We start from the raw sequence: 14,918 nt of genomic DNA on the forward strand, positions 1-14,918 counted from the left end.
TTACAAGATGAATTGATGCGCTGACTGAAATTAGCAGAACTGCCAGTGCAGTCTGTGGCTATCAGCTGGTTACAGCCATAAATAGCTCTGCCACAAGTAGTGCTGGGTGATTACGGCGTCAGGTAAAAGACTGATTGATGCGATGCTATGAGTACCCTGGTATATGCACCGGATAGGGAACGGCTGTTTTATTGATTTCAATCTATGGCGATTTAAATACTTGGCTGCTGATTATAACCTTAAACAACTTTGCTGCCATTCAGGGCAAGTGGGAATATGGCCTTTGGTCAACAGAAATAGTAATGCTGATTACTCTGAGATATGCGCTGATTACTCTGAGATATGCGCTGATTACTCTGAGATATGCGCTGATTACTCTGAGATATGCGCTGATTACTCTGAGATATGCGCTGCATTGAACTGCCTTATATGTTTGAAATAACTTTGTGGTATTTAATCACGCTGTCACTATTGGGGACACTGTCCTTAGTGTATGTGAAGCAGTGATACCTTTTAAGCACTGCCCAAATATTAAGACTCCCCAAATGACAGTTTTATACACGACTAGCTGATATACCTGGCGTTGCCCGGGATTTAATTTTCTCGCTCCCCCCCTCTCTCTCCATTCCCCTCTCAACCCCCCTCTCTCTTAGTCCCCCGTTCACATGAATGCCCCCCCTCCACAGCTCCGTTACACCCCCCCCCTCCACAGCTCCGTTACACCCCCCCTCCACAGCTCCGTTACACCCCCCCCTCCACAGCTCCGTTACACCCCCCTCCACAGCTCCGTTACACCCCCCCCTCCACAGCTCCGTTACACCCCCCTCCACAGCTCCGTTACACCCCCCCCTCCACAGCTCCGTTACACCCCCCCTCCACAGCTCCGTTACACCCCCCCTCCACAGCTCCGTTACACCCCCCTCCACAGTTCCGTTACACCCCCCCCTCCACAGCTCCGTTACACCCCCCTCCACAGCTCCGTTACACCCCCCCTCCACAGCTCCGTTACACCCCCCCCTCCACAGCTCCGTTACACCCCCCCCTCCACAGCTCCGTTACACCCCCCCCCCTCCACAGCTCCGTTACACCCCCCCTCCACAGCTCCGTTACACCCCCCTCCACAGTTCCGTTACACCCCCCCTCCACAGCTCCGTTACACCCCCCCACCACAGCTCCGTTACACCCCCCCATCCACAGCTCCGTTACACCCCCCCCTCCACAGCTCCGTTACACCCCCCCCATCACAGCTCCGTTACACCCCCCCTCCACAGCTCCGTTACACCCCCCCTCCACAGCTCCGTTACACCCCCCCTCCACAGCTCCGTTACACCCCCCCCTCCACAGCTCCGTTACACCCCCCCATCCACAGCTCCGTTACACCCCCCCTCCACAGCTCCGTTACACCCCCCCTCCACAGCTCCGTTACACCCCCCCCATCACAGCTCCGTTACACCCCCCCTCCACAGCTCCGTTACACCCCCCCTCCACAGCTCCGTTACACCCCCCCCTCCACAGCTCCGTTACACCCCCCCCTCCACAGCTCCGTTACACCCCCCCTCCACAGCTCCGTTACACCCCCCCTCCACAGCTCCGTTACACCCCCCCTCCACAGCTCCGTTACACCCCCCCCTCCACAGCTCCGTTACACCCCCCCTCCACAGCTCCGTTACACCCCCCCTCCACAGCTCCGTTACACCCCCCCTCCACAGCTCCGTTACACCCCCCCTCCACAGCTCCGTTACACCCCCCCTCCACAGCTCCTGAGGGAGGTTTGAGAGGGACTGGGGGAGGTGTGAGAGGGATTCTCTCTGCCCTCCCTGGCCTGTCTCTGCCCTCCCTGGCCTGTCTCTGCCCTCCCTGGTCTGTCTCTGCCCTCCCTGGTCTGTCTCTGCCCTCCCTGGTCTGTCTCTGCCCTCCATGGTCTGTCTCTGCCCTCCCTGGTCTGTCTCTGCCCTCCCTGGTCTGTCTCTGCCCTCCCTGGTCTGTCTCTGCCCTCCCTGGTCTGTCTCTGCCCACCCTGGCCTGTCTCTGCCCTCCCTGGTCTGTCTCTGCCCTCCTGGTCTGTCTCTGCCCTCCCTGGTCTGTCTCTGCCCTCCCTGGTCTGTCTCTGCCCTCCCTGGTCTGTCTCTGCCCTCCCTGGTCTGTCTCTGCCCTCCCTGGCCTGTCTCTGCCCTCCCTGGTCTGTCTCTGCCCTCCCTGGTCTGTCTCTGCCCTGAACAAAAGAAACAGTATAATGACAATCAAGTAGCAATATGTAAATATTTTACGAAAGGCAAATAAATAATTTATTTCAATTTCAATCAAATATTGTTTTTCATTTTTCACTATAAAAGGGAGGTGCGCCCCCCCCTGGCTCTCTCACCCCCCCCTTCCCGGCTCTCTCACTCCCCACCCCCCCCAGCTCTCTCTCACTCCCTCCCGGCTCTTTCACTCCCCCCCCGCTCTCTCACTCCCCACCCCTCCACTCTCTCACTCCCCCCCGCTCTCCCACTCCCCACCCGCTCTCTCACTCCCCACCCCCACCGCTCTTTCACTCCCCACCCCCACCGCTCTCTCACTCCCCACCCCCCGCTCTGTCACTCCCCCACCCCCCGCTCTCTCACTCCCCCCCCGCTCTCTCACTCCCCCCCCCCCGCTCTCTCGCTCCCCCCCACTCCGGCTCTCTCACTCCCCCCCACCCCGGCTCTCTCACTCCCCCCCACCCCGGCTCTCTCACTCCCCCCTACCCCGGCTCTCTCACTCCCCCCCACCCCAGTTCTCTCACTCCCCCCCACCACGGCTCTCTCACTCCCCCCCACCCTGGCTCTCTCACTCCCCCCCGGCTCTCTCACTCCCCCCCCCCCCTGGCTCCCTCTCTTCCCACCCGCCCTCTCTCTCACTCCCCCCCTGCTCTCTCTCACTCCCCCCCCTGCTCTCTCTCATCACTCCCCCCCCGGCTCTCTCTCACTCCCCCCCCCCTGGCTCTTTTTCACTCCCCCCCCCGGGCTCTCTCTCTCCCCCCCCGACTCTCTCTCCCCCCCCCCCCTGGCACTCTCTCTCCCCCCCGGCTCTCTCACTCCCCTCCCCCCCGGCTCTCTCACTCCCCCCCGGCTCTCACTTCCCCCCACCCCGGCTCTCTCACTCCCCCCCCCCGGCTCTCTCACTCCCCCCCCCCCCCCCCCGGCTCTCTCTCACTCCCCCCCGGCTCTCTCACTCCCCCCTCCCCCGCTCTCTCTCACTCCCCCCCCCCGCTCTCACACTGCCCCCCCCCCGCTCTCTCTCCAGATACATCACCGTGTGGAAGTAAGTAGTAGTGGAGGTAAATAATTCTCTAGACTGCATCACGGTCGATGAGAACACTCTTCTCGCAGCCTGTGATGTAGAGTAGCTCTACACTAGCATTCCCCATCGTGTCTGTCTCCTAGTGTCCAGGTTTTGTTTATCCATGCAAAATATTTCCCCTGAGTTGGTTCATTTTATTATGGACTTATTAGAGGCACAGCAATGGGGACAGCTTGCGCACCCTCCTACGCCAATCTCTTCCTGGGGTGGTGGGAACGAGAAGTGGTTTTCAGACGACAACTTGCACCTCACCTTGCCATGTTTAGTGTGGCTGAGATTCATCGACAATATTTTGGTTATCTGGCAGGGCACAGCCATTGATTTTGTCAGCTTCGTCGATGGTCTCAGCCACAACACTTTTATCATCAGATTGACACATACCAGCAGTCCGAGTCACGTTGAATTCCTTGACCTGCGGATCGGGGTGGAGGCTTCGGGCTGTCTTTCCACTGACATCTTCAGGAAGGACACAGCCACCAACTCGGTGCTCCATGCCACCAGCTTTCACCCCGGTCATCAGGTCGGGGGTATCCCGACTAGCGAATTCTTGAGGCTCAGACGTAACTGTTCATCCATGGATGTCTTTAATATAAAAGCCAAAGAACTTCAGGAAAGATTCATCAGAAGGGGTTATAGTAAGACAGCTGTCACTAAAGGCCTTAATAACAGTCTTGTATGCCGAGGAGCCTCGTTACTGAAGCCTAAACCCAAGTTTAAAGGCCAAAGGAAAATCAGATTCATCGGTACATACAACCAACAATGGAACGACCTGAGGGACATCTTCAAAAAACATTGGAACATCTTGATGATGGACAGTGAATTAAAACATACTTTGGGTGATCCTGTGAATATGACCAGTCGCAGATCACCCAACTTGCAAGACAAATTAGTCCACAGTCATTATGTTCCTCAGGTCAGTACCACTTTCCTTTCCAGTTTCTCTACAAAGGGATTCTACAGATGCGGAAGCTGCTCGGCATGGAAGTTCATGAAGCCGTGTGACCATTTTTGTGATACCTCTGGCTCACGTTCTTACAAAATCTTCCCCTTTCTGAATAGTAAGAGTAAGGGTGTCATTTATCATCTGTCCTGCCCTTGTGGTCTGGTCTACATAGGCATGACCACAAGGGAGGTCCGAGAGCATGGCCGTATCATCACCAACGCACAGCGCGATTTGGACGGTTTCAGAAAATCACCCAGGTAGCTAGACATTTCCTGCTTTATCATGGTTCTGACTCGTCTGCCCTATCTGCATTTGCGTTCGACAGGGTCTCTTGGCATCCGTGGGGGTGATCTGGAGAGGGCCCTGTTGAGGTGTGAGTGCAGGTGGATCGTTCAGCTGGATACCATGATTCCATCTGGAGTTAACGACTGCCTTGGGTTTGCCATGTTTCTGTAAATTCTTTTTCTGCTATCCATACAATGACACCCGGTATTCTTCCTCCCCCTGATGCTTGTTATATCTATATCCTTAGGAGTCTGCGGTCCAAGTGTTTGTCGTGTTGGCTGCCCAGTTCCTGTCTTCCGTGATTGGCCGTAAGCTTGATGTTCGCCTGGAGAGACAACAGTCTACAATTATATGACATCTCTACCTCAACAATCAAGAACGACATCCTTTTCATTGAGGCCATTGCTTTATATGTTTATGCGTATACAAGACTGTATATGAGGATTGGAGCTACATGCCATTTACAAAACATCGTTTGAATCAAAACATATACTGGATCTTTGCTACAATCTCTGCCGTCTACTAACTTTGACGTGGGAGCACAACACGGAGAGGCTATGCCGATCCGGCATTTGGTTGCCATGGTAACGACGCGCCACTCCATCTTAGGAAACGGACTCGTACCATGCGCGTCTCCATGATTACGACGCGCTAGTCTGCAGATACGCCCCAATGATGCGCAACCCATCACAAATGAATAAATGACATGAAATTTCAGCCGCTGATTTAGCCAATCGTTGGCCTCGGCGGTGCAGGCAATGACTACGTGCGTCTGCTTGGTGTCTGGTTGTCGGAGACGACGCACTACGCAACGTCAGATGATGCAGACGTATGATTACCTGATTTGGATGAACCAATGGAAAGCAGGACTTGTTCCAACCTAACAGCTGCTTACACTTATGACGATTTTGGCGCGAATTATTGCATCAGGATATTTTAGCATAAATAGACTCGAGCTTGCCACACTCCCAGTAGAAGATCTTACTGGCGAAACGCGTAGGCGTGGGAGCGTGGTGGCGGGTCTTTCTCCTCATCTTCAGCTATTGCGACACAGTGCTTTACAACTACTTACCTCCACACGGTGAAGTATCCGGATCAACAGTATCAAAAGCCTTTGCAAAATCTAGGAATACTGCACCAGTGAGTTGTCCCCGTTCCATTCCACACTGGATTTCATTGCAAACTTTTAGCAGGGTAGTTACCGTGGAGTGTTTGGGGGAAAACCCAGATTGGAATTGGCTAGGGAAATTTGTCTTGGTCTAGAAATCGCTTAATTGGGAGTGTACACATTTTTCCATGACTTTGGATAGAATTGGGAGAAGTGAGATTGGCCTGTAGTTTGAGACAGTGTTTTTGTCCCCACTTTTGAAGCTTGGGACAACTCTGGCAGTTTTCCAGGTCTTAGGGATATGGCCTGCAGACAGGATAGAGTTGACTATGGAAGCAATTGGTTTGGCAATGGCTGGGGCACCAAGTCGTAGGAACCTAGATTGTAGTAGGTCAGGTCCACATTGGCTGCTTAGTTTTAATTTGAGGAGCGCTTGTGTAATCTCCTCTTCGGATACTGGGTCAAATTTAAAATTGTGGGCAGTGTTGGGAGGGGGTGGGGTTATATGGGTACTCCCAGGATGAGATTCAGGTTTGTGGTTTGGGTTGCATTTCGCTAATAAGTTAGTGGCACACCCCACAAAGTAATCATTGAATGCATTTGCAATGTCGATGGGGTTTGTCAGGGTAATATCCCCCTTAGTGATATTACTTGGCTGTTGATGGTTAGAAGGCTGGAATATGTTGTTGATAACCTTCCAGAAGTTAGCTGGGTTTGTTGTATTTTGGTGGAGATTGTCAGAGTAATATTGTGCTTTTGCATGCCTTGTTTGCCTTGTGCACATGTTCCGCAGGCATCTGTAGTGATTGAGATCCTTGTTAGTGCCAGTTACTTTGTAGCTTTTCCACAAGGCATCCCTGAACTGGTAGAGTGCTATAACGTCAGGTGTAACCCATGGAAGGTGAGCCCCCCGTACCCTTATTCTGCGTAGTGGAGCATGGGTATCGCAGAGTTTTAAGAACTCTGACTCGAAATAGTCGAATCGTTTTTAGGTACAATCATGCTATTGGCGTGCATGCGGTAGTCCTTGTGTGTTTATATATCTATATATATATGTAAGTAACCGCCGCAAGCGCCGCGCACTCAGCGCTAGCATGGACGCAAACTAAGTTGGCTATTGACTGGGCAGTTACTAGTAGATACAATAGGTGCACTGCTAGAGAGAGGGCAGGGCTCAAGGGCCTATCAGAAGGGGAAGGGGTTGTCACTTTGGAAATGCTTCCTGCATTAGAAACATTAAAAATGTCTTTAAAACTTTTTTTTAATGCTACAAGTATTTTCTTATATTACAGAACTGATTTATTAAAAAAACACATGTAGGATATTGCTTGAACTGCTGCTGTTATACTCACACAGCACAGAAAGCACGTTATTGATATTTATTGTGAATCATTGCGATTGACACACTATTGTGATTCCCGCTTTATTGATTTTTCACTTATATCACTAAGGATCGCCCCTCACGCCCTTTTTTTTTCCCCCTCTTACGACCATTATCCCATATGATCGCAAATCTTCTTTGCCTTATCCTTCAATATAGTCCACTGAGTTAATCCAACACAAATAAAGAAAGCATGAACAATACCATCAGTATCCGAAACTGTATTGTTTAACGATTTATGAACAATCAACAATGGGATTTCCGTTGAAACACGATTGCAAATGTACATGACTAAGCAGTTCTATATGTATTCAAAAGTCAAACGTTCAATCAAATGTGGTTTAAAAAAAAAAAGTTACAAATACTGAAAGTCAGAACTGTAAAATGATTAAATAATACCTGATAGGAACATGTAATCCTCCCGGCCCGGCTCCCTAGGTAGGACGGTTACATCGGTGTAGTGATGTATTAGGCTGCGGTCGCAGTGCGTTCTGTAGCACGCGCGCCCGGCGGGGGGTTGGCAGGCGCGTGCACAGCGCTCCACAGCAGATCGCGGTCCTGGGAGAGAGGGAGAGTTTGCGACGGGAGGGGGCGTAGCGGGGGTTTTGCGGGGGGCGTGGCCATGACCTCACGCGGCTGATTCGCCCTCATTGGCTGAACCGCCGGCGGGGGCCTCCGTCGCAAGTTCCACATACAAAAAAAATAGTATGTGTGAAAACTTGCAGTACAGCGCGGCTGTTAAAAGCGCGCCGACGCATGCACTGGGCCCAGATAGATTGGGGGGCGGTGCTTGCGCGCACAGCGCGCGCCGAGGCCTGCGCTGTAGAACGCACTGAGACCGCACCCTTACACATCCAACATTGATTTACCTTGTCTCGGGGTCGGCTGAAAAATCTACCGTCTCCCCTGCAGGTCCTGGGGGGAAAAAATGGCCGCGCGACATCAAATGACGCCGCGTTGCCATGGCAACGGGATGCCATGATGTCATGGCGCCACGCAACGTCACAAAGTCATTTACCGTCCCATTGCCATGGCAACGCGCCCAGTTTTTTTTCAGGACCCGCAGGGGAAACAGTAGAATTTTCGGGGGGAGAAGACGGAGATCGCCGCGCCCCGCGCCCCCCGCGCTCCGCGGGCCGCACCGTCAGTCCAGGCGGGCCTGCTTTATACACTCTGTGACACCACTCCTGTGTCACCACTGGGTGGCGTTTAACACATACTCTCAAACTCCTTGTTCGCTTTTGTACCCAACACCAGGAGTTGGGGGGGGGGGGGGGGTGTTACATCATTAAATAGTTCGATGAATAGATATATAACAGACATATCTCCTAATTCTCCTATATATAGCTAGGCACCTGACATATATTCCTTTACAAGGTCCAAGCCAATTCAATCCTTTTCTTGTTTCTTTTTTATAAACACGTGTTACATTTTAGCAGGTGTCACTGAAGTGTGAATCCTTCTTTTCATGTGTCGCTGCCATCCACACTTTGCTGTTCCATGGACCTGCAGCGTTGTAGTTCTCCTAGTAACACTGCAGAGCAGAAGACATAATAAGAATCATTTCTTTCTTTCAAAGCTGCAGTTCTAGCTGCTGTTTAACATTTTTTTTAATTTTTCCATTCAATATATATATATATATACTAGCTGAGAGTCCCGGCTTTGCCCGGGATGTTTGTGGTGTGGGTGTGGCATTTGGGTGGGGAGTGGTCCACGCGGCCCATGTGCGGTGGTAGTGCTGCTGTGGCTGTTGGTGATTGTATCGGTGTGCTGATTTGGGAGGGTTTGTTGCTGATGTGGGGGTGCGGATGTGGGTGTGCCGATGGGGGAGGTGCAAAGGTGCCGATGTGTGGGTGCTGATGGTGTTGATGGGGGCTGGGAATGGCGGGGAGCCGAGAATGCCAGTGTGCTGGGGGGGCATGGGATACCGGTGTGCTGATGTGGTGGTGCTGGGGATAGTGTGTGTGTGTGTATACGTGTGTGTATACACACGTGTGTGTGTATACACGTGTGTGTGTGTATACACGTGTGTGTGTGTGTATGGCGTCATTTGATCCCCACTCTCCCCCCCTTATCGCGTCCCCTATATAAACCCCCCTGACTCGTCCCATCTCGCAGGGCAGGGGACAATGCTTAGAATCAGCTTATCTCTCAGGGACGGGCAGAGATTTCCACACAATTCACACTTTCTGCTAAGCGGATTTTTGTGGCATTGTGTGAATGTCCTTTGATGCTTCACAGACTGTGGAGTTTACAGAAGTATTCTGCTTGGGGGGACGGCGGGGGGGGGAGTGTGTGGGGGGATAATTCTCCAATAGGTTGGATCACTTGGTAGAGACGTGATTGTAAAGGTGGCCACTTCCTCTTAATTGCAATTAATTGTCTCTTGTTTTGTGACTCGGGTCACGTTTCGGAAAGCAACAAATACGTCCCGGTAATTCCTGGATAAGTATTTTTATTTAAAAAAAAAAAAACAGATAAAGATGCAGAAGCGGACAGCTGTCTCATTACAAGCAGGGTCTCCTCTAAGCGGGGGAGGGGGGGCATCTCCAGTCCGCAAGGGCCACCAACAGATCAGGTTTTCAGGATATCCCTGCTTCAGCACAGGTGGCTGAGTCGAAGACCACCTGTGCTGAATGCAGGGATATCCTGAAAACCTGACCCGTTTGGTGGCCCTTGGCGACTGGAGTTGCCCGCCCCCCTGCGTTAAAGGCGGCACATTCAGAAGTGGACGCAGTGTCTCTCCTGCCAAGGATTAGAGTTTCAGCTCTTGTGGGCGAGGATTGATTGTGCCTGCATGTGCACTGAGGACCCAGCCGGCATCATCGGAGAGTCACAAGCGCATTTTACAGCAGCAGCTGGTCCAGGTCACAGAGCAGACACGAGGTCTTTATATGGAGGGAGCGCTGTCTCAAGACATTTCGGCCTGCAGATTTTGACATGTGCTCCTCCTTCCTCTCTCCTGTATGCCCCCCTCCCCTGTACCGGTCTACCCTCCCCGCAGCCTGGCACACACAGAAGGAATGATCTCTCCCCGACGCGTTCAGCTGCCTTGTTCTCCCCGTCACTTGGAAGCGTCTATAAATAGCTCTGATTCTATTTACTTTCTTCAGACGGGATTATTCAAAGGAAATCCACATGATGTGTGTCTGTGAAAAATGGCTGCTTTGGAAGTGTGTGTGTGTGTGTGTGTGTGTGTGTGTGTGTGTGTGTGTGTGTGTGTGTGTGTGTGTGTGTGTGTGTGTGTGTGTGTGTGTGTGTGTGTGTGTGTGTGTGTGTGTGTAGGCTGGCACTGCAGCTGCCCATACTGAACCTACAATATGCTTTCTAAATAGAGGCATTGTTAAAGCAACAGTGTGAGAGGGAGGCTGGCACTGCCACTGTTGGGCATGTCCTAAATATATTATCAGGTTTGGTAGTGTGTGTGGGAAGAGGAGGCTGGCACTGCCACTGCCCGTGCTGTACCTATATTGTGTATAATATCCGGTTTGGTAGTGTGTGTGAAGAGGAGGCTGGCACTGCCCAAGCTGCACCTATACTATGTATAATATCCGGTTTGGTAGTGGGTGTGTAGAGAGGAGGTTGGCACTGCCACTGCCCGTGCTGTACCTATACTGTGTATAACATCAGGTTTGGTAGTGTGTGTGGGATGAGGAGGCTGGCACTGCCACTGCCCGTGCTGTACCTATACTGTGTATAATATCCGGTTTGGTAGTGTGTGGGAAGAGGAGGCTGGCACTGCCACTGCCCATGCTGTACCTGTACTGTGTATAATATCCGGTTTGGTAGTGTGTGAAGAGGAGGCTGGCACTGCCCAAGCTGCACCTATACTATGTATAATATCCGGTTTGGTAGTGGGTGTGTAGAGAGGAGGTTGGCACTGCCATTGCCCGTGCTGTACCTATACTGTGTATAACATCAGGTTTGGTAGTGTGTGTGGGAAGAGGAGGCTGGCACTGCCACTGCCTGTGCTGTACCTGTACTGTGTATAATATCCAGTTTGGTAGTGTGCGTGTGAAGAGGAGGCTGGCACTGCCACTGCCCGTGCTGTACCTGTACTGTGTATAATATCCGGTTTGGTAGTGTGTGGGAAGAGGAGGCTGGCACTGCCACTGCCCGTGCTGTACCTATACTGTGTATAATATCCGGTTTGGTAGTGGGTGGGAAGAGGAGGCTGGCACTGCCACTGCCCGTGCTGTACCTATACTGTGTATAATATCCGGTTTGGTAGTGTGTGTGTAGAGAGGAGGCTGGCACTGCCACTGCCCGTGCTGTACCTATACTGTGTATAATATCCGGTTTGGTAGTGTGTGGGAAGAGGAGGCTGGCACTGCCACTGCCCGTGCTGTACCTATACTGTGTATAATATCCGGTTTGGTAGTGTGTGGGAAGAGGAGGCTGGCACTGCCACTGCCCGTGCTGTACCTATACTGTGTATAATATCCGGTTTGGTAGTGTGTGGGAAGAGGAGGCTGGCACTGCCACTGCCCGTGCTGTACCTATACTGTGTATAACATCAGGTTTGGTAGTGTGTGTGGGAAGAGGAGGCTGGCACTGCCACTGCCCGTGTTGTACCTGTACTGTGTATAATATCCAATTTGGTAGTGTGCGTGTGAAGAGGAGACTGGCACTGCCGCTGCCCGTGCTGTACCTATACTGTGTATAATATCCGGTTTGGTAGTGTGTGGGAAGAGGAGGCTGGCACTGCCACTGCCCGTGCTGTACCTATACTGTGTATAACATCAGGTTTGGTAGTGTGTGTGGGAAGAGGAGGCTGGCACTGCCGCTGCCCGTGCTGTACCTGTACTGTGTATAATATCCGGCTTGGTAGTGTGTGTGTGGGAAGAGGAGGCTGGCACTGCCCCTGCCCGTGCTGTACCTATACTGTGTATAATATCCGGTTTGGTAGTGTGCGTGTGAAGAGGAGACTGGCACTGCCGCTGCCCGTGCTGTACCTATACTGTGTATAATATCCGGTTTGGTAGTGTGTGGGAAGAGGAGGCTGGCACTGCCGCTGCCCGTGCTGTACCTGTACTGTGTATAATATCCGGCTTGGTAGTGTGTGTGTGGGAAGAGGAGGCTGGCACTGCCCCTGCCCGTGCTGTACCTATACTGTGTATAATATCCGGTTTGGCAGTGTGTGGGAAGAGGAGGCTGGCACTGCCACTGCCCGTGCTGTACCTATACTGTGTATAATATCCGGTTTGGTAGTGTGTGGGAAGAGGAGGCTGGCACTGCCACTGCCCGTGCTGTACCTATACTGTGTATAATATCCGGTTTGGTAGTGTGTGTGGGAAGAGGAGGCTGGCACTGCCGCTGCAAGTGCTGTACCTATATTGGGTATAATATCCGGTTTGGTAGTGTGTGTGTGGGAAGAGGAGGCTGGCACTGCCACTGCCCGTGCTGTACCTATACTGTGTATAATATCCGGTTTGGTAGTGGGTGGGAAGAGGAGGCTGGCACTGCCACTGCCCGTGCTGTACCTATACTGTGTATAATATCCAGTTTGGTAGTGTGTGTGGGAAGAGGAGGCTGGCACTGCCACTGCCCGTGCTGTACCTATACTGTGTTTAATATCCGGTTTGGTAGTGGGTGTGTAGAGAGGAGGCTGGCTGTAGACGGACGTTCACAGAGGTACACAATTGGAGACTTTATAAGGTTAAATTATAACGAGGCTTTATTGTGCCTTTTCCTTAACATCAGGAAACCATCCAAACAAGGGGGAAACACAGCTTCTATTCACTTGGGAGTGGTTCTAGTGAAATACTATGCAATTCACAACTCCCTTAGTTAAGCATGTCTCCCAGCTCCAAACACATAGCATGAAATGAACAGATATAAAAAGTCTTGTAATAAAAGTCTTATCTGTTCCTTGTAGTTTGGAGGGAAAATCTTCTTTGTCCCTGGTTGCTACCTTTTCTTCAGGGTTTTTCAGCATTCAGGTTTAGAAGTTTCGCCTGTGTCTTGGAAGCAGCTCTGCTATGTCTTCTGGCAGAGCTCAAGACATGGTCAGCTCCAGAGATCTGTGTTCTCTTGGTCAGTCTCTCCTGGGAGACTCAAGAACCTCTGCTCTGTCTCCAAAGTTCAGCTCACACGTGAGCTAAGGAGTCTCCTTTCCTGTCTCAAAAGACAGGCTTTTTCTAAGCCATCTAATCAGGCAGGTGGTGTTAGTTAATTGCCTACCAGCAGTTAACCACCACACTGCTGGATTAGAGGCACATTTGTGAACAGGGATAAGTCCCCTGTTACATACCTCACCTGTTTGTGGGACGCTCGGGCTTGCCACGGCCAAAGCCCATCCTTCCACTCTCATTCTAGATATCTCTGTGACTTGAATGAGAGTGGATGGAGGAAGAGAACCCTCAGTCTTGCTGGGATTGGAGCCCTTTCTCCAGTTTATTCGTGTCTCCTCCCGAAGGTGCTTGAGATCAGCACCCCTCAGTCGCTCGAGGAGGACTTTTTCTAAGTATAGTCTTTTTGCTACGTGCTCGGTCATGAGATTTCCCTCGCGTCGGGTGCTCGTCTTATTGTAGGCATACTGTATGGCACCAGTTGCAGAGCGTTTAAAAACAGCCCTTTGAGTTTTCCGCTCTTGAAGCTGTCTCTCTGCTCTTTTCCCACTCAATGGGGTTGCTAGTTCAGCCTCTTTGAGATTAAGTTGCAATTCCACACCCACTTCCAGAGAATGTCCCATCTTTTCAGCTTCATCAGCTAAGGATTCTTCTGGTTTTAATTCAGCATGTGTACCTTATTTTGTTGCCTATTGGGTGGCTGAAGGTTTTGCTAGTGCTTGTTTAGGTGGTTCAAATTTTGCAACCTTGTCTTTCAGATGAGCGGTATTCCCAGCTCTCACTGTACCCTTGTCTTCATGGGTTTTTGAGGCTGTGGGATACTGACGCTTAGTCAGGGTCAATACTTGTCCTTGTAGGACTGTAATCTCATCCGCAAGAGATCCCTGTTTTTTGAGTGCGTCTTGCAAGTCTCTTCTCAGGGAATTTATCTGCACGCTTTGCTTTCTCTGAGCTTGCTTCCACATTTTTATTGCATTGTGAAGCACTATGAATTTCTTAGCTCGGGCCACAGTTACTTGTTTCAGTTTCTGGACCTTCTTGTGGTCCCTTTTGTGCCGGGTCACCTGGGTTCTAAGCTTGGCCTCTAGCGATGCTTTGGTGATGCTCAGGGTAGCCTTCAGTTTCTCATGCTGCTTTGCGGGGACATACTGGGTCATCAGACGTTCCTGCAGCACTTGAATTTCTTTAACAGCCTGCAGATTGTCTTCCTGCAGAGTTCGCTGCTTCTCCTCTGCCTTCTCGAGGTGCGTACGCAGACCTTGCAGTTGGTTCTGCAGTCGGTGCTCTGCTTCAAACTTCTCACCTTCCAAAAGTCTATTTATTTCTTTAAGCTCGTGCAGCTTTTCATTTTTTCCCTTGACGTCGTTTGTCAAATAAAAATTTTCTTCTTTGAGTTTTAAGTTTTTTTTTTGTAATCTTAAATGTTCTCCTTTTTCAGTCTCTGTACTATTCATGGCCTCTTTGCAGTCCTCCTTCCATTTACGCACATCTGCTTTGAGAATGACAGTCTCCTGGCGTGAGACATCCTTCTCTAGGTTGAGGGTCTGAAGCTCCTTCTGGGAGACTTGGAGATTTGTATTAAGATTGACAATCGTTTCTTTAGAAATGTCCAGCTCCTCAGTGAGACTGTGTAGTTCCTTTCTGGAAACTTCCAGGTCTGTGCGGCAGCTGTTGGTCTCATGATGTGAGGCATCCAGTGCTCTGCGGAGTGTCTGAACCTCTTTCTGAGATACGTCCACCTCTATCCGGACACTGTTGACCTCCTGTTGTGAGGCATTCAGCTCTATGCGAAGAGTGTGAACCTCTTGC

Source organism: Ascaphus truei, chromosome 15, assembly GCF_040206685.1.
Source record: "Ascaphus truei isolate aAscTru1 chromosome 15, aAscTru1.hap1, whole genome shotgun sequence".
Lineage (NCBI taxonomy): Eukaryota > Metazoa > Chordata > Amphibia > Anura > Ascaphidae > Ascaphus > Ascaphus truei.